The sequence below is a fragment of the Xenopus tropicalis genome, chromosome 7 (genome assembly GCF_000004195.4).
Source record: "Xenopus tropicalis strain Nigerian chromosome 7, UCB_Xtro_10.0, whole genome shotgun sequence".
In the NCBI taxonomy this organism is placed as follows: domain Eukaryota; kingdom Metazoa; phylum Chordata; class Amphibia; order Anura; family Pipidae; genus Xenopus; species Xenopus tropicalis.
The window spans coordinates 20,267,195-20,288,357 of record NC_030683.2 but is presented as its reverse complement, the minus strand read 5'-3'; the positions used below and the strand labels follow the sequence as shown (position 1 = coordinate 20,288,357).

Below are 21,163 nucleotides of genomic sequence, written 5' to 3'. Positions count from 1 at the left end.
TCCCATACATGGGCATCTGCCCAGTAACAGTGAAATAAGGAAACGTAGGGTTTAAAGCTATAGGCAATATTAACCTTATAGGACCCTACATTCCCATTGGATAAGCATGCATCTAAAATCCCTTCTTCCGCTACTGAAATTATTAACGGCTGTTATTTGCTTCACTCAAAATATTTTGTTCCAAAGTTAAATCTCTCCAAGATGCACATGTGGACTGCATGTCCCAAAATAGATGCCTTATCCGGAAAACCCAGGGTCCCAAACATTCTGGATAACAGGTCCCATACCTGTACTAAACTGCAGCCAATTACATGCAACACATATTACCCAAGTAATATCTAATATGCAGTCACATAAAATCAATCACCCAAAATCAATAAAATAATTGATCACGCAGTGTGCTTAGTGTTCATCATCTTCATCATTTATTTTATTTATATAGCGCCAATAACTTTAAAAACAAGGGTTTACAGAGCCAGAATAGGATCAGAGGGCCCTACTCGCAAGAGCTTATAATCTAAAGGGTTTAAGGGTATATTTGAAATAGAAGGAATCTGGAAATAGATTGATTATTTATGATACATAAATAAATGTCTGATCAACTGAGATATATTAAATATGCATCCCTAAACAGATGGGTCTTTTTTTCTGGTTGCCAACAATACCTGCTGACGTCAGAGACTCCCAATTTGCCCAAAACAAAAGAGTTTTTGTGCAATATGGGGCCAGTTTGGAAACTAAACAATGGCAGAAGATAGTGAGTGAAATTAACCATCAGAGGGTCAGTGTGTTTATGTAAAACTAGGGACAACACAATACTTAATTTAGCAGAAGACAGTGGGTGAAATTGACCAAAAGTAAGTAAGTAAACAGTAAGATACAGTGGGGTTCACTTATCAAAACTGTGTGGGCAGTTACCCATGGCAACCAATCAAATGATTGCATTAATTGTTCTACCTTGCAGCTGGTTGAAAAACACCTGATTGGTTGCTATGAGTTACTGCTCATGGGTAAATATGCCCAGAATTGATGATTGAGCCCCAGTAATCTTTATTTTTTAGTAGTTTTTCTACGGTGGCATCTGAGGGCGCCAGTGTTTTATTGTGCAAACAAGGGCCAGATTTCTCATAGTTTAGGGACAGAACAAGTGCTAAAAGTATGTTGGTAACAACTGGTGCTAGCAGAGGTTTCCCCCTTTTTCACAAAGGAGTTATTTTAGGAGAATATAATGGGTGAAATTGACCAGAAGTAAACTTTAGTTTTTTGTGACATTGGAGGGTCTCTCTGTTTTTTGTTCAAACAAGAGCCTGATTTTTCACAGTTCAGGATCACAGCAAAGCCTGATTGATCAAAATGAATCTTTTACACTTCAGTGAAGCTGGTCCTGAATCTCAAGTGTACAGGTCCCTGTCAGTTCCGCAGCAGAAAGTTCCGGGGCCCCAAAAGGGCGTCGGTGAAGACCGGTGCTGGCAGGGGTTCCCCCTGTTTCACAGAGAGGCGAGACCACAGCTGCTACCTATGAAACTGACTGTTAAAGTTTTTCTTGGTTCTGATCAAATGCTCTGTTTGAAGACTGCGGCAATATTTTTCACAATTTAGAGCCAAAAAGGGCTAATTTAACTACATCAACAATAATTTTGTTTTTAGGTTCATAAAACCTGAGAGTCCCTGGTCCCTTGTGCAAACAAGGGCCAGATTTTTCACAGTTCAGTGACAGAACAAAGCCTAATGTAGAAGACTGAGCGAGATTGATTAAAATAATCTTTTATACTTCATTGAAACTGGTGCTGAATCTGAAGTGTGCAGGTCCCTATCAGTTCCGCAGCAGAAAGTTCCGGGGCCCCAAAAGGGCGTCGGTGAAGACCGGTGCTGGCAGGGGTTTCTCCTGTTTCACAGAGAAATGAGACCACAGCTACTACCTAAGAACTGACTGTTACCGTTTTTCTTGGTTCTGATCAAGCGCTCTGTTTGAAGACTATATCAACAACAATTTTGTTTTTAGGTTCTTAAAACCTGAGAGTCCCCGGTTGCTTGTGCAAACAAGGGCCAGATTTTGGAGAAGACTGGGTGAGATTGATCAAAATTCCACAGCAGAAAGTTCCGGGGCCCCAAAAGGACGTTGGTGAAGACCGGTGCTGGCAGGGGTTTTCCCTGTTTCACAGAGAAGTGAGACCACAGCTGCAACCTATGAACTGACTGTTACCGTTTTTCTTGGTTCTGATCAAGTGCTCTGTTTGAAGACTATATCAACAACAATTTTGTTTTTAGGTTCTTAAAACCTGAGAGTCCCCGGTCGCTTGTGCAAACAAGGGCCAGATCTTTCACAGTTCAGGGACAGAACAAAACCTAATGTAGGAGAAGACTGGGTGAGATTGATCAAAATTCCGCAGCAGAAAGTTCCGGGGCCCCAAAAGGGCGTCGGTGAAGACCGGTGCTGGCAGGGGTTTCCCCTGTTTCACAGAGAAGTGAGACCACAGCTGCTACCTATGAACTGACTGTGACAGTATTTTGACTTCTGGTCAAGTGGTCTGTGTGAAGACTATGGCAATATATTTCACAATTTAGAACCAAAAAGGGCTAATTTAGAAGAATATAATGGGATAACTATAACAACAATAATCTCGTTTTTAGGTTCTTTTTTCACAGTGGCAATGGAGGATGCCAGTGTTTTTTTGTCACAATTTATGAGCAGACTGTGTGAAATTGATCAAAAGTAATCTTTTACTCTTCTTTTACTCTCATTTACTCTGGTCTAACTCAGAAGTGTGCAGTGCAGGTTCCCTTTCAGTTCTGCACAAGAAACCATGATTTGTTTATGCCTTTTTTTTTTTTTTTTTACATAAGATGGTCCCATTGTTTTTGTTCAAACAAGGGCTAGATTTTTTTACAATTTAGGCACAAAACAAGGACTTGTTTTGGAGAAGATAATGGGTGACATTGACAAGTAATTTTGAGTTTTTAGAGGTCATGTGAAAACTAGGGGCTAATTTAGGAGAATATAATGGGTTACATACAGTATTTTTTTTAGGCTGTTTTTTTATGTTGCAAGATCCCTGGTTTAGGGACAAAACAATGGCTGATTTAGGAGAAGACAATGGGGAAACTGATCAAAAAAAATATTTTACTCTACATTTTCTCTGGTCTTAACTGGTGTTCTGTCTCCTGTCAGTTCTGCAGCCCCTAAAGGTCATGAGACCTACATAGTAACAACCCCTTGTGTGAAGTGTTAACCTTCCCATACCTGGGATTTCCAGAGCTCACATGACCTACATAGTAACACTGTATATAACGTGTGTAGTGGGCAAACTGGGCAAACTAGCCCAAACTTTGCTGCTGCGATGTGTGGCAGTTAAAATTTTGTCTCTCTCTGAATTATGGCTTATGCCTGCTATTATGGCCTATGTCTGACATTAATCCTGGGATGATTAGGTCCCAAGATTATACAACCTGAAGTGCGTTGTAATGGATATTCTTGCCTTAAGTATATTATAACCCTATAAGTGGCATGTTCTGAGGTCAAAATTCACCATTTATAAATTAAAAACATGCAACCTCCAAATATTTTCACTGACACTGTCACTGACCTAGCAGTCACTTCTCCCTTCTCATATATAAGCTGGGGAGCAGCTCTTGTTCCCCACTACTCAACCCTGGGCAAACAGTAACCTGTGGGCAATAGGTTCCTTCTTATAATAAATACAGGGAGCACATAAACAAGTAAGAATGAATATGCACTGCATTGTTATAACTCCATTACGTTGTGAAAAGACCTGTAGAATCATTAAGTGACAAATTCATATCATTGTTAGTTTGAGAGATGTTTATGAAACATCACAACAGGGGAACCAACATACAAACTAGAAATACTTCAAGCATATTGATAACCAGAGGTACATCTACTGCAACAAATGAGCAAGTATGATGGGAGTTGTAGGAAAGCTGCAAGTTGGGCACCCCACATTAGATGGTTTTTCTTAGTTCCTTTCTCACCCTTTGTTTCAGAGCTTAAATGACAAACATGTAGTCCTCCAGCTGCTGTTGCTGGACTACATCTCAACAGCATTTAGCTGGGATTAATAGGAGCTGAGGTTCAAAAGAAAAGTCTTGAGCTGTAAAGGTTGGACATAAAGGTTTCTCTGTTTTTGTTTAGAAATGTAATTTTCTTCCATCAGTGGAATGCAGCATGCACTTAAAGTGTTGAACAGAGGTCTGTATTTATACCTATTCATTAAAGATGATGTTGTTTCCATAGAAACAGTATAAAAACTGCTTGTGTTTACACAATGCTAATGTTGTCAAGGATAAAACCATAAATGCCCTAAATTTGATTACAGGTGTGGGACTGGTTATCTTTCCGCTATTTAGATTATCATACTTTAAGGGGCTGATTTACTAACCCACGAATCCGACCCGAATTGGAAAAGTTCCGACTTGAAAACGAACATTTTGCGACTTTTTCGTATGTTTTGCGATTTTTTCGGATTCTGTACGAATTTTTCGTTACCAATACGATTTTTGCGTAAAAACGCGAGTTTTTCGTATCCATTACGAAAGTTGCGTAAAAAGTTGCGCATTTTTCGTAGCGTTAAAACTTACGCGAAAAGTTGCGCATTTTTCGTAGCGTTAAAACTTAACGCTACGAAAAATGCGCAACTTTTCGCGTAAGTTTTAACGCTACGCAAAATGCGCAACTTTTTACGCAACTTTCGTAATGGATAGGAAAACTCGCGTTTTTACGCAAAAATCGTATTGGTAACGAAAAATTCGTAAAGAATCCGAAAAAATCGCAAAACATACGAAAAAATCGCAAAGTACCGATCATTACGAAAAAAACGCAATCGGACTCCATTCGACCCGTTCGTGGGTAAGTAAATCAGCCCCTAAGTCTACTTAAAACTCCTTTAAACATTAAAGGAGAAGGAAAGGTAAAAACTAAGTAAATCAGAAAGATCTATGTAAATACAGCCATAAGCACTCAGAGTAATGCTGCACTGAGTTCTCTAGCTAAAGAAACACAGGATTTCTTGTATCCTTTTTTGTAAAAATGTTCCTCTCTCAGAAAAACCCTTCATTCCCGGGGCCAGAGCCAGCACAGCTCTCTCCTCTCTCCCTTCTCCCACTCCCCCCTCCCGTAGGAATGTGTAATCTGAGCTACCAGCCTCTAGAGCTGCAGCAGGAAGCTACTGAAACCAAGCTAAAATGGCAGCTGCAATCTTTACAAGCATCATAAAAGTTCATGGAGGAGCCAAATAAGGGCTGAGATTGGCTATTAGGGGCCTCTATGCACCCTATCAGCTTACAGGGGGCTTTATTTGGTAGTAAATCTTGTTTTTATTCAACCAAAACTTGCCACCAAGTCCCCCCCCCTAAGGTGGTCCTGCACACAGATCACGTCTGTTCAGTTTGCAGTGATGTGCGGGTCGAGAAAAACTCAAATAGAACCCTTCCCGATCTGTCTTCTTATGTCATAAAAGGGGCGGGCTGCTGCACGCCTATAAATTCAGAAGCCGGAAGAGGCAGCCGGCAGTGTTAGCGGGGAGAGCGAGCGCAAGAACTCAACCTGAACCCACCCACAACCTGCAAGTGAAGTTTCAAGGTCAGCCTGAACCCACCTCACCCATGGGTGTTGGGTCGGTCACTATTAGACACATTTTTGGCTAACGGAAACATTTTTTATTTTTACAGCCTATTTCCTCCCCTTTCCCTCACTTCCTCTGCTGAAAGTCAGACACTCTGCAATAGCAGCCCAAGTCCCTCCCCCATGTCCCTCTGCTCACAGCCTGGGACCCTCCCTGTGTGTCACTGCTCCCATTAAGCTGTGTCACAGTCTTGTCTGTCCTACCAGTCTGCTTTAATGTTTAGTATGTTACGGAATGGCCTTACCTTAGCAACTTTTCAGTTGGGCCGCATTTTTATTTACCTTTTTATAGTTTTTGAGTTATTTACCTTCCTCTTCTGACTCCTTACAGCTGTGAAATTGGGGGCATTGTATTACTTATCTTTCTATTTAGGCCCTCCTCTATTCATATTTTTCTCTTTCAAACCACTGCCTTGTTGCTAGGTTACATTGGGTCCTAGCAACCAGATAGCTGCTGAAATTACAACCTGCAGAGCTTCTAAAGAAGAAGCAAAATAATTCAAAACTGCAAATAATAAAAAATAAAGACGAATTTTAAACTGTCTCAGAATAGCATTTTCTACTTTCTACTAAAATGTAATCTAAAGGTGAACAACCTCTTTATAGGGGATCGAAACCCCAAAATATCAATCGGCGTGAACATAATCAGAGTGGTTCTCTGTTTGAAGCAGTTTTATACTTCTAGGCAGGATTAGCTCAACAGCTCTAGACATGTGAACAAGTTGGCATTATCCACAAATCTCTATAGTTTCCAGATTATCCATGTCAGATATTACTGAATATTAAATGGGTCATATTTTATGGCATATTTCAGTTTACAGTAGTTCTTTAGACATTTTGCAATTGTTTTTGTGGTTTTTTAATTATTTAACTTTCTGTCCAGTAGGCCCCAAGTTTGGAAATTCAGCAGCTCTCTGGTATCTAGGGTTTTCCCTATTCTTCTTGTTCTTTTCCAGAGAATGATATATATGTTCCATGTACACAGAAACAGTTTCTTTTAAATAGTATAACATTTATATTAATTACTTCATATTTGAGAATACATTTTATTTACAGTGCTATGAATTGGCAATGGGGACTGGGTTCACCCCAAGCTTTGCATACCTACTTTGAAGGTACTGGGAAAGTCATCATAGTCTTCTATATGCATTTCATAGATGATATTCTTATAATTTGGAAGGGCACTTTTGATTAAAGGGGTTGTACACCTTGAGTTAACTTTTAGTATGATGTCCTACCAATATCCTATACGGTCAATTCCTCCACTTAAGGATCTTTCAACTTAATCTACTTTGGTGGAACTTTACTGTAAAATACTTAGTGATCCATAGCGCTATACGTCCCACTGTGGAAGGCTAAATCTAATGTGTGAGATACGTATACCTGCGCATCGTGTTCCATAAATGGGACGCAAGGGCAAATGCGCATGTGCATTGGGAACGTAATATCGCACATTGCATTCCAGCTTGTCCTGGATGACCTATTTGGTGCTGAACCCTAACGTCTATATACTTCTACACAGTAAGGGGGAAGAGAGAGTGCACCAAGCTCTTTTGCACAGGAAAAAGTGTTTTATTGTATCAAAGTGATTATCAAAAATTGTTATTGTAACCCAGATGAAGTTAGGCTAGTAACTAATGAAATGCACTGGTTGCACGATTTTAATTTGATATTTATTTAATATTCAATGTTACACCCCATGGGCATGCTCTCCTTTCTTTGCCCCCTTAATCTCTTCTTCTTGTGACTTCACTGTTAACAAAACACCCCCTTTGATGATGTCACCACCTATATCCCACCCATCTTTGACATCCTCAGAGGCGTAAGCCAGGTGCAGATTTTTAAAAAAGTCCAGAAATATTATATTCATGTCGCAGGGGTGACATAAAACTTCAGCCCAGCAAAGGATTGGATATCATTATCCTCCTCTGAGCTTTCTTGTGAAGCATAAGGTTTGTTTAACACTTCCTCTTCATTTTGTTCTTTAATAGGTTTCTTCCTTGTTGTTGGGTGTGCCTCTAAGTAAGCTTGCAGTTTTGAAAGTAAAGGTTTCTCCTTTGGCTTTGCCAGGTGAGGAGCATTTACCTTTACAAATTCATCAAATTTGTACATAGCCTTCATAGGCTTTTGTGCTGCGCTATGTAATTTCCTATCTTCTGTCTCTGAAGAACCATTCTCATTTATGTGTCTCAGCCGGAAGTGACGAGGTAACAGATTGAACTTCTGCAGAGAAAGACACAATACATTATAGATTATAACGGTACATTGCACCCCCTTGTTCTTGGCTACACACAGACATCTACAAAGCCATCAGTATTATTCAAATTCTTTTGCATACTGAATGCAATAAGTTCTAATTTTTTTCTTATGACTAAGTATTGTTGTGAAACAGTTAGGGTGATTATATAAGACAGCCATATACAGCAGCCCAAAGTACTGAAAGTTCCACCTCTCTATTTGCCTATTACGCTTCTCAGACTACCCTTTGTATTTGGGGACTTCACCTGTCAGTTATTGCCTCACCTAAGCAGTAGCAATGTGCATAGCAGAAGGATTAGTCTCTCTCTGCCTGTGCTAGGCTAACAACACAGAAAGAGAGGACAGAAGATAAAAGACTAGAAAGGTATTTTGTAGGGATGCGCCAGATTCATTCTTAAAATAGAAGAGGGTGTGTTCATTTAACCAAAAGTCACGTGATTTAAAGGATTTGGTTCGGCCCAATCTGAATCCTGCTGAAAAAGGCCAAATCTACTGCGAATACCAAACGGAATCCTGGATTCGGTGCCTCCCTAGTATATTGCTTCATTTCTGAGGCAAGCCAGGTTTCCTAATTGAATTTTTCATTCAGTTCCTATTTTTTATATTTCCTTTACCTGTTAAATAACAAGAAAATCATTTCAAAAAGTATTTACCTTGTTTAGGCATAGCGTCTGATGCCTGGGTAGTTGTCACTTTATGATCTTCACATGGAATCCTCTGAAATTGAAAAAGCAAATTGAAAAAAAATCAAGGGGCAATGAATTGATTTAGAAAAGAACAATGGTGCACCTAGTGATCAAATTTGATTTATAACTTTGGGAAAGGCCTATCCTTTGAACATTCAACATGCTAAAAGTAGATTTTTCATTTTATCTTGAGAACTTTATTCTTCCAAAGTAGCAGGCTGGCACGGAACCAGACCAGACAGAAGTGAGGGAGTTAAAACGTTGTTTATTTAGAAGAAAACATCCCAAAAAAGACAGGCCTTACGTGTTTGAGGGGCACTTAATTATAGGCCTCTGCCTATGTGTCTGTTACCTCCCCTGAGCTGAAGGTCTGGGGCTTGAGCACCCAGATCCTCACCTTTATTGGTAAATCAACCTTATTTATTGTATGATCTGGATTTTCTTTAGTTATTCATTATTTTAAAAAAAAAAAGATTTACCATTGTAGATAACTGTAATTTGGGGGAAACTACTATGAAATTAAAAATAAGCTTCATCTCATGGAATGAATTCTAATTATCATGAATGTACTACTTTGAAAGACTCGGCAAACTTTCCCTCTACATGCAGCTTTGTGGCAGAGTTGTATTTTTAAATGAAATCCTATGGTCTGTGTTAGTTTTGCCTAGATGTATTGAGCTGTCTTCAACAAAAAAAATTGTATTGCAGACACCATCTGCTGTATTGCCAATTTCTCTTATTAAAAATAGTCAAAGCAGTGATGGCAGTGCATGGCATACATGTGTTGAATGAAAAGGGTAGTTTAGTACTAATATGCCTTATTTCTCTAATTACCAGCATTCTTTGCTATTTTTTTCAATTGCTCCCAATATAATCGTCTCATACTTCACTCTCCATCATTCTTTACCAAAGTATTTCCCATCATTCCTATACTACCGTGTACTAGAATTCTTTGTGGCCTTCCATTCCCTAACTCATATAATTAGCATTGTAACCAGTTTTCTTACCTTTGCATAGAAGAGTCTTTGAGCGCAGCGAAATTTAGCAAATTAGGGCAAATAGGACCTGAAAATAAAAGATCAATAGTAAATAGCTTGTCTTCTTTAACCCTTTAAGTGCCAGCCGAATTCGTCATTTCGGTTCCCCCCAGTGCCAGACGTTTTTTAAGCATTTTGTACTCATTCACTTTAACAATGTTTTTTGGTAGGAAAACCTCCACGAAACTAGGGAAATTATATATCGTTTTTTTCGTCACTAATTGGGCTTCAACATACATACCAAATTTTATAACTTTTCTGGAGATATGATGTGTATTTTGGGTGAAATATGTAAAAAAAAAAAAAAATTATGAAAAATTTCTGTATATTTTGAGGTTTTTTTCCATAGAAAAGTTAATTTTACTCACTTTTTTTTATTGTTTGTAAAAGCCCTGATACTCCCAATTCCAACGATACCAAATATGTGGTGGTACCCCACAGTTCCTGTCCAGAAGTAACCCCCAAACTAAAGCAATACTTAGTACAATATCACACCAGTACAAAGCAGAAAAGCGCTTGTAACAGTTAATGCAGCATAACTTATATGTAAATCTAAAATATCCCCTCATGTTTGGTATCTTTAGAAACTACAGACCTTCAGGTTTCTAGGTGCAATGTAGTTTTCACTCAAAAGCCAAATACCTTTTGTGCATTGTGAAATTTGGAACTTTTTATGACATTTTTTTTTTTTTCTAAAACGTAAACTTGGACGCATGATCAAATGTGGATTTGACAAAAAAAAATCTCATAAAAATTTTCTAACAAAGGCATATTTGAAAGACAAACTTCTCCTGAATAAAATGATGCCCCATATGTATGGGTGCACATAAAGACATGGGCACCAAACACTCCAAAGCAGGGGCAATGCACAAGGGCAATTACAGCTAAAAATGTGGGGGCTGCGCTCTATGTGCACTTCCTGCAGTTTTTCAGTGTTAACCCCCCCTACCTGTGAGATAACCCCCACAAACTATATATTTCTGAAAAGTGCACACCTTCAGCTATTCAGAGACACCACTCTTCTCTTTCTACATGGAAAATTGTGGCCGCAGTCCCTTGCAGAAGTCAGCGCTTTGGTCAGAAATCAAGGAAAAACTAGATACAAACCTAGATTTCTCCCCAAAATCTCCATGGCAACTACCAAAAACTTACTAACCATCAATCTGCAAGTTCCCCTGAATAAAACGATACCCCATATGTATGGGTGCACATAAAGACGTGGCCACCAAATGCCCCAAAACAGGGGCAATGCATAAGGGCAATTTCAGTTGAAATTTTGGAGGCTGCGCTCTATGTGCACTACCTGCAGTTTTTCAGTGATAACCCCCCCTACCTGTGAGATAACCCCCACAATCTATATATTTACGAAAAGTGCACACCTTCAGCTATTCAGAGACACCATTCTTCTCTTTCTACATGGAAAATTGTGGCCGCAGTCCCTTGCAGAAGTCAGCGCTTTGGTCAGAAATCAAGGAAAAACCAGATACAACCCTAGATTTTGGTCAGAAATCAAGGAAAAACCAGATAAAAACCTAGGATTTCTCCCCAAAATCTCCATGGCAACTACCAAAAACTTACTAAACCTCAATCTGCAAGTTCCCCTGAATAAAACGATACCCCATATGTATGGGTACACATAAAGACGTGGCCACCAAATGCCCCAAAACAGGGGCAATGCATAAGGGCAATTTCAGTTGAAATTTTGGGGGCTGCGCTCTATGTGCACTACCTGCAGTTTTTCATTGATAACCCCCCCTACCTGTGAGATAACCCCCACAATCTATATATTTCCGAAAAGTGCACACCTTCAGCTATTCAGAGACACCACTCTTCTCTTTCTACATGGACAATTGTGGCCGCAGTCCCTTGCAGAAGTCAGCGCTTTGGTCAGAAATCAAGGAAAAACCAGATAAAAACCTAGATTTCTCCCCAAAATCTCCATGGCAACTACCAAAACTTACTAAACCTCAATCTGCAAGTTCCCCTGAATAAAACGATACCCCATATGTATGGGTGCACATAAAGACGTGGCCACCAAATGCCCCAAAACAGGGGCAATGCATAAGGGCAATTTCAGTTGAAATTTTGGGGGCTGCGCTCTATGTGCACTACCTGCAGTTTTTCATTGATAACCCCCCCTACCTGTGAGATAACCCCCACAATCTATATATTTCCGAAAAGTGCACACCTTCAACTATTCAGAGACACCACTCTTCTCTTTCTACATGGACAATTGTGGCCGCAGTCCCTTGCAGAAGTCAGCGCTTTGGTCAGAAATCAAGGAAAAACCAGATAAAAACCTAGATTTCTCCCCAAAATCTCCATGGCAACTACCAAAAACTTACTAAACCTCAATCTGCAAGTTCCCCTGAATAAAACGATACCCCATATGTATGGGTACACATAAAGACGTGGCCACCAAATGCCCCCAAACCGGGGCAATGCATAAGGGGGGGCTGTGCTCTATCTGCAGTTATTTAGTCTAAACACCCCCATACCTGTGAAATAACCCCCGCAAACTATATATTTCTGAAAAGTGCACACCTTCAGCTATTCAGAGACGCCACTCTCCTCTTTCTACATGAAAAATTGTGGCCCCAGTCCCTTGCAGAAGTCAGCGCTTTGGTCAGAAATCAAGGAAAAACCAGATAAAAAACCTAGATTTCTCCCCAAAATCTCCATGGCAACTACCAAAAACTTACTAAACCTCAATTTGCAAGTTCCCCTGAATAAAACGATACCCCATATGTATGGGTGCACATAAAGACGTGGCCACCAAATGCCCCAAAACAGGGGCAATGCATAAGGGCAATTTCAGTTGAAATTTTGGGGGCTGCGCTCTATGTGCACTACCTGCAGTTTTTCAGTGTTAACCCCCCCTACCTGTGAGATAACCCCCACAATCTATATATTTACGAAAAGTGCACACCTTCAGCTATTCAGAGACACCATTCTTCTCTTTCTACATGGAAAATTGTGGCCGCAGTCCCTTGCAGAAGTCAGCGCTTTGGTCAGAAATCAAGGAAAAACCAGATACAACCCTAGATTTTGGTCAGAAATCAAGGAAAAACCAGATAAAAAAACCTAGATTTCTCCCCAAAATCTCCATGGCAACTACCAAAAACTTACTAACCATCAATCTGCAAGTTCCCCTGAATAAAACGATACCTATGTCTGGTTGCGCATAAGTACATGGCCACCAAACCTGAAAATGCATAATATTGGGGCTGCACTCTATGCACCCCTTTTTTTTTTGCCTGCACCCGAATGAATGGAATACGCTCGGGTGCAGGCACATGTAGCCGATATACGCATGAAAACGCGTGAGAATGCAAAGTCTCGCGTTTTCATGCGTATATCGGCTACATGTGCCTGCACCCGAGCGTATCCCATTCATTCGGGTGCAGGCACAAGTAGCAAGCATAGGGCTGAATTTTCGGCAAGCGTTTTTCCACTTGCTGAAAAAATCAGCCCTACGCCACGTGTGGCATCAGCCTAACCCTTGGCAATAGAAACTACCAGAACAATCTTAGCACCTCTGGACCTTTCTAGAACAACTGAAATCAAATGAAGTTAAAATGGAATAAAACCACTAAAAGCAATCAAAGAACAATAGTTGCAATGAAATCGGTAAGAGCCCTGGATCCACCAATGTCACTGCAAAAGCAACCTTTTTGGGGGCACTAAACACACAAAGAACAATGCAAAGATAAAACACCATAAAATCAGTAAAATCCAATAAAACCACCTAAACCAACAGAAGAACAATAATTGCAATGAAATCGGTGGTCAAAGCCCTGGATCCACCAACGTCACTGCAAATTCAGCACCCAATAGCAATAAAAAAGTTACAGTGCAATAGAATAATTCAAAAACAGAAATCAATTATGAAAATGCCAAAAAAACACTAAAATGCAACCAAATAAATCAGATAATTATAGAGCAAGATCAGAAATAAAGTTTTAGTAAAAAAAAAAGACTGCCAAAGAAAGCAAAGAAAGAAAGAAAAGAAAAGAAAGAAAGAAAAAAAAAAAAAAAAGTGTAAGTGTGTGTGTAAGTGTCTGTGTGTGCTTGGGAAAGTTGTAAATAAGTGTGTATGTGTACAAAAGTGTAATAATGACAAGGATAGAAGAAAAAATTGAAAAAAAAAAAAAAATGTCTATGTTTGCTCGTTGCCTAGGGGGATCTGAGGGGTTTACAAGCGCTGCGCTGCTTTAAAAGCGAGCGCAGCGCTTGTAAACCCGACAGTGCCATTGGACGTAGATTCTACGTCCCATGGCACTTTGGTCCCTTGGTACCTAGGACGTAGAATCTACGTCCCTTGGCACTTAAAGGGTTAATTTGTCTGTGGTAAAGTTTCCTTCCCTCTATTATCTGTCCCCACTCATTTTCTTACACTTTTCCTCATGCCCTATCTATTTTCTCTTTTCTAATATTCATTCAAACAAATAAAATGATTATAATAAAATAGTTTTAGTAGCCTGGAAATCATATCACTATTGATTTAAGGCACAGTTAGCATTTATTTAATAGGGACACTAGCAAACACAAAGCTGAGACATCTGTGGCAAAATCCTTGCTTTAGAGTGTGAGCACTTTGTGTACATCAGGCAGGGTGAAGTGTCACAATATCTAGAGTAGTAACAGGCTTAGAGTGACATTTTGTTTATTGACAACTAGAGCACTTAGGCTAGGCCACCCTCTTTAAATCTAAAAAAAAAACATTTTCAGCTTTTCTATTGTTAAATCTTCAGTAAAACTTTACATGTAGGGGCCTATTTATTATGCTGTGTAAAATGTTTATTACACAGTGAAGTGTGGTAATATGTGCCGAATTGTTGTCACTGTTTTTTAACACAGCATAATAAATAGGCCCCATATTGTACATAAAGGTACGTATACTGTCCAGTAACTAACAGTGGGAATCCCCATAATAACCATCAGCTCTGTATATATTTCCACACTCACCAGCTGGTGTAACGCCGTGGTTTTCATAAGCATCGAATCGCCGGATTGTACAATCCGGTGATTCTGATATCAGAAGGCTGAAGAATTTCTCATGTTCCTGTTTATTTAGTGGAGAACCAGGCAGTGGTGTAGAAAATGCACATGTTGTGATTGATAGTTTAAATAATATAATAATAAAAAGCATGAGGATAGCTGTAAAAGGCAAAAAGAAAATAAATTAGAGGAAGATCCAAATGTAGCAATACTGAATTAAACATGCTCAGGGTTACAGAAATCATCTTTATAGAGAAGGAAAATAGTTAAAAAGGCATACTTATTTTATTAGTTCAAAAGTATAGGGTAATTAAAGATAAAATAGACCCCTAAAGGAGAACTGAAGCCTAACTGAAGAAGCTAGAAATGTTGTACATTAAGGGGCAGATTTACTAAAACTCTAACATTTCTAATTAAAAAAAAAACAAATTGAATAAACTCATTAATGTCTCACGAATGTCTGGTATTAACTAAGAAACGTTTTTGTCTTGAAAATTCCGAATTTTTTGACTTGTCTTATGAAAATTGTGACTTTTTTCGAATTGTCGCAAAAGTATCAAGCATAATAAATATATTGGCTAGAAGTGAAAAAATTAAATCTAAGTGTTAACCCAATAATACCAAAACACAGGTCAAATAATAGTGAAAATTGAATGTAGTTTATACAACGGTAAAAGCAGCACTTTAACATTAACTGCAGGTGACTAATCTCCCCATGGGTCATTGCCCTTAAACCTTCTTCTTTAGTAACACTCAGAACTATGCTTTACTGCAATTTTGTAAACTGTTGTCTAGCATTGAGGATATCTATACAAGTGGTATAGGGCAAAAAGGTCATTGTCTACAGATGAGCTCTATAGAATGAAGGGTTAGGTCTCTTTACACAGGAATATAAACATGGATCCCTATAGACAATAGAATGAAACCTCTATCATATTTTTAGCCAAGAAACAGTATATTTATAGGGGCCTAGTTACAAATCTTAAATGTAAAAAAACACTTCTTTTTTATATTATTAGTCTTTAAAGAAGGCACAATGACACTACAAAGGTATTTGTCAACAATGTTATTTAGTAACAGCCAAATGTCATGGATGATAGGAATTATGGTTCAGATTTTTTACTCTAAATATACTGTAAAATGTAAAAGGGATGGATTGGAGGCTTTGAAGTAGTAAAGATGTATAAACATAGAGTGGGTAAATGGTCTGAAAAATTGTACAAATTGAATTTCCCACTAGAACCAGAAGAAAAGTAGAGGGGAAAGGTACTGGTACTTTCCATCAAAAGTGCTTTCTCCTGATGGAATGTACATAAACCCTATAAAACTAGGCATGCACCGAACCCTTCTTTTCTGGCTTCAGCTGAATAACCAAATCCTTGTGTATGTATTGCCGACATGCAAGCAGGAAAAGCCTGTGCGTGTGTGCGGCAACATTTTTGACTTACATAGGGTTCTGATTCAGTTTGGCCAGGCTCTTGGAGTCAGCTGAATCCTGCTAAATATGGCTCGGGTTCAACCATATTCCAGACCAATCTGGAATTTGTTGCATCTCTACTTAAAACACCAAATAGAAATAAAATCCCAGCACAATTTGCAACAAATAGATAATGAATAAAATATTTAGAATATAATAAAATAAACATAATTTATTAACATATGGACAAGTGTACACAGTGCTTTAAAGGAGAAGGAAAGGCTAAGTCACTTGGGGGTGCTAAAATGTTAAGCACCCCCAAGTGACTTTAATTGCTTACCCCGTACCCCGGGCTGGTGCCCCTGTACGGAGAAAACAGCACCAGCCCGGGGTACCTGGAGCGATGCGCTTCCTCCTTCCGCCTGCGTTTCGCTAAGACTTACACATAGGCACATGCGCAGTAGAGTGAAAAGCCGACTTCTCTGTTAAAGTTCGGCATTTCACTCTACTGCGCATGCGTGCGCGGCGCTACAGGAAGGAGGAAGCTCATTGATACAGGTACCCCAGGCTGGTACTGTTCTCTCTGAACAGGGACACCAGCCCGGGGTAAAAGGTAGGCTATTGAAGTCACTTGGGGGTGCCTAACATTTTGGCACCCCCAAGTGACTTGGCCTTTCCTTCTCCTTTAAAAGGCGTAAAACCAAAGCAGCAGTACAGTAACTTCTAGGAAGTTCAGGTCTTTGTACCAACAAGGTTGCAGTCTATCAGATGAATTCAATATATATAATGGGAAAAATTCCTATAGCTGTAGACTTATAAGGCAGGACCAAAAGCAGCTCTTAAAATAGAAGAGGGTTACATGTAGGGATGCACTGAATCCTGGATTCAGTTCGGAATTCGGGCCAAATCCAGCCAATTCTTTGCTTAAGAAACTGATGTAGCTTGCCTAGAAACTTGCATACTGAAGAAAAAGAAAATCTATATAGCGTGACAAGGGCAAACTCCACTCACCACCAATGAACTAAAAAACTGAAATTAAATTCCACTGACCCCCAATGAACTGACTGACTTATTAGTAAATAAATCGTTCATTTTAATTTATTTTTATTTATATGAGCTGTTTATTATAGTGAAACATTAGCTGTTTATTTTGGGAGCTATTTGTTAAATTTTGTTAGTCTCCTGCATGCACTTTCAGCAGTGAAATGACTGGTTATCGCCCCCCATCAATATAATTGGGCCCCTACACTTACGTAATTTCCATAATTAAAAACTTACATAACTTTTAAAGAAGCTTACTTCACTCTCCCCCCAGACCCAATTAAAAGACTGACTTATTAGCACATTTATTATTTTACTTTGTGTAACTACTACTGACTAGTTATTGGCTCCGTAAACTTACACAGTTTACCTTACCAAAAAAAAAGGCACATATAACTTTCATATCAAGCAATGAAAGCACAGAGCAGGGGCAGGAAGGAGATTAAACTTCACTGACTGTTAATAAACTGACAATTAATTAGCACATTAATTAAACTCATGAACTGCTTATTTTCTAGTAACATCAGCTGTTTATATTGTACACACAAAGGGTGTGGCAAACATGTTGGCACTGTATGTTTGTGTTCATTGGGGGCCCCATATCAATAACTTGTATGGGGCCCCAAAGTTTCTGCTGGCAGCCCTGATCACGAGTTCTGCTTTCTGTATAGTTAGGCCCCTGCCTTGCAGGTTTCTAAATGTAGCATTGCATGCCTCCCATCCCAATTGGATAGAGTGCTGTCTAATGCATGCAGTGCTCTATTCAAGGGGCCAGCCCCTGGTCTCCATGCTCTGAAACGTAGCAGAGAGGCCAGTGGAAATTCATACAATGCAGATTGCAAAAGGCAAGAAAATGGCCAATTGTGGTCTTTGATGTACTTTGCACACTGTGTCCTTCATTGTAAATTGCCCCCAATGTTTAGTCTCTTTTAAGGAAAATTTGACACACAACTTTAGAAGCTTAGTTACTAATGCAGGAACCATCTATTGACAGAAGCAATATAACTAAACAAAGAAACATTAGATTCTTCCTGCAGCAGCTTTTTTTTTGTCTGGCTCCCACCTAGCCTGAGAGCAGTGGAGCTTTATATTACACATTCAGAAGTGACGTTACACTCAGAAGTGACATTTTACAATTTTTTGTGTATATTTTCTGTGTGTGTATAGTGATAGATAAATAGATAGATAGATAGATAGATAGACAGACACATAGAGAAAATGGGATATGCTGGACTATACTGGACATAATTGTTTGGTTTCCTGAGCACCCAAAAAAAATCTGAGCAGCCAAAAATGTATTTTATAAAAGCTGAAGTGAACAGATGTCTAAGGTAATAGCCAGAACACATGGGCAGGGCTACCGTCACAAATCACATGGCACTGTACAACAAAAATATCAGGGCCCCCCCCCCCCACCTATTTCAACTTTTTTATTGAAGTTTGGCTTTTTTTTTGTTTTTTTCACAACCACATAAAATAATAAATGTCCCAAGGTTACACAGCATAGTTATGAAAACAGATTGGCTGGATTACAGAAGTCTGTGATTGAAAATTAACATATATGTGACTGTGGACATGCAGTTGGGGATATAATAAAAACAAAACTGGAACTACAAGCAAATAAACTGTCTGGGCAAGGGCTCCCTTGTGCTACCTGTCTATTTATACTGATTGATTTTGGCACAAGTGATGTTTTTGGTCTCTAGCCCCTCCCCCGGGCATTATCCGTTATCTTACTCGTGAGCCACAGTCAAATGTAAAAAGACTTGGAGAGCAACACAAGCACCATAAAAGTTCATGGAGGAGCCAAATAAGGGCTGTGATTGGCTATTAGGGGCCTCTATGCACCCTATCAGCTTACAGGGGGCTTTATTTGGTAGGAAATCTTGTTTTTATTCAACCAAAACTTGCCCCCAAGTCAGGAATTCAAAAATAACTCCCTGGTTTGGGGGCACTGAGAGCAACATCCAAGGGGTTGGTGAGCAATATGTTGCCCCCGAGACATTGGTTGGGGATCACTGTTATAGGGTGACAGCACTTCTTCCAATTTCTTCATATATCTTTATATATGACAAAAATCAAAATAAATTGCTGCACATTACACATTTAAAGGCAAATGATTCCAGTTTTATTTGCCTCACTGGCAACAGACCGCTGGGGTGCATTTATTCATAGACATCCATGTATACATAAGGGGGACCCTGCAGTGCTGCACTTACTTGATTATCCAGCCCCCCCTGCCGTTAGGGAGCTGCAGACTTGAGAAAGGAGGGTGCTCAGGTGCCCACATGTTTCTTCCCCTCACACCTATTTGTATTGCTGGTTTGTAACTGAAGATTAAGTCCCGGTAGAGCCACCCAGGGATTGGATGGGGGAAGTTTGACTTCCCTTTCAGCCCATCCAATCCCCATGCAGCTTTAACTGCTTACACGTTAGTGACAAATGAGCAGCAGGGAAAGCTGTTAGAGTAAGGATGTAGGCCCCACCCCCCTTCCCAAGTCTGCAGCTCACTGACAGCAGGGGGGCCAGCTAATCAAGTGCAGCACAGCCGGGCCCCCCTAACACAAAAACCCAAGGGGCCTGGGACAATTGTCCTCCCTTAAGGTGGCCCTGCATGCGGATCATGACTTTTCAGTTTGCAGTTTACCTTAGACATTAGTGATGTGCTAGTCTAGAAAAACTCAACCAGAACCCTACCCGATGTGTCTTGTGCCCTGTACTTATAGACCCGCACCCACCCCGCAATGATGTCATAAAAGGGGCGGGCGGTAACACACCTATAAATTCAGAAGCCAGAAGAGGCAGCCAGCAGTGTTAGTTTGCGGGTGGGGAGAGCGAGCACAAAAGCTCAAGCTGAACCCACCCACGACCCGCAAGTGAAGTGCCGTGGTCAGCCTGAACCTACCTCACCCGTGGGTGTCGGGTCGGCCCGCACATCACTATTAGACATCCGTTCACGTTTTTGGCTAACTAATTGTATTGGAAACGGTTTTTATTTTTACAGCCTATTTTTGCGAAAGAGTTACTGCAGTTTTTAGAACAGTTTTTAGCATTCAGATCCAGTTTTTCCTAAATACCCAAAAATCATCCCCAGCACCTCCCTTTTCCCTCACTTGCTCTGCTGAAAGTCTGGCAGTCAGACACTCTGCAATAGCAGCCCAAGTGCCTCCCCCATGTCCCTCTGCTCACAGCCTGGGACCCTCCCTGTGTGTCACTGCTCCCATTAAGCTGTGTCACAGTCTTGTCTGTCCTACCAGTCTGCTTTAATGTTTAGTATGTTACGGAATGGCCTTACCTTAGCAACTTTTCAGTTGGGCCGCATTTTTATTTACCTTTTTTATAGTTTTTGAGTTATTTACCTTCCTCTTCTGACTCCTTACAGCTATGAAATTGGGGGCATTGTATTACTTATCTTTCTATTTAGGCCCTCCTCTATTCATATTTTTCTCTTTCAAACCACTGCCTTGTTGCTAGGTTAAATTGGTTCCTAGCAACCAGATATCTGCTAAAATTACAACCTGCAGAGCTTCTAAAGAAGAAGCAAAATAATTCAAAACTGCAAATAATAAAAAATAAAGGCCAATTTTAAACTCTCAGAATAGCAATTTCTATTTTCTACTAAAATGTAATCTAAAGGTGAACAACCTCTTTATAGGGGATCGAAACCCCAAAATATCAATTGGCGTGAACATAATCAGAGTGGTTCTCTGTTTGAAGCAGTTTTATACTTCTAGGCAGGATTAGCTCAACAGCTCTAGACATGTGAACAAGTTGGCATTATCCACAAATCTCTATATTGTCCGGACTATTCATGCCAGATATTACTGCATAATAAATAGGTCAGAGATAATGGCATATTTCAGTTTACAGTAGATTTTTAGAAATTTTGCAATTGTTTTTGTAGTTTTTTAATTATTTAACTTTCTTTTCAGTAGGTCCCAAGTTTGGAAATTCAGCAGCTCTCTGGTATCTAGGGTTTTCCGTATTCTTGTTCTTTTCCAGAGAATGATATATATGTTCCATGTACACAGAAACAGTTTCATTTAAATAGTATAACATTTATATTAATTACTTCATATTTGAG

The 21,163-nt window shown here is 39.6% G+C and overlaps 1 long non-coding RNA gene across 1 annotated transcript; it reads right to left on the bottom strand.

Moving 5' to 3' along the window:
* Window positions 1-7,273: 7,273 nt before the first annotated feature.
* On the bottom strand, window positions 7,274-20,492 carry acrbp.3. Its single transcript, XR_208774.4, has 5 exons — window positions 19,299-20,492; window positions 14,589-14,780; window positions 9,591-9,648; window positions 8,551-8,614; window positions 7,274-7,861 (listed from the first exon to the last, which is right to left on the bottom strand). It is a non-coding gene; the product is annotated as an acrosin-binding protein, gene 3 (long non-coding RNA).
* Window positions 20,493-21,163: the final 671 nt, after the last annotated feature.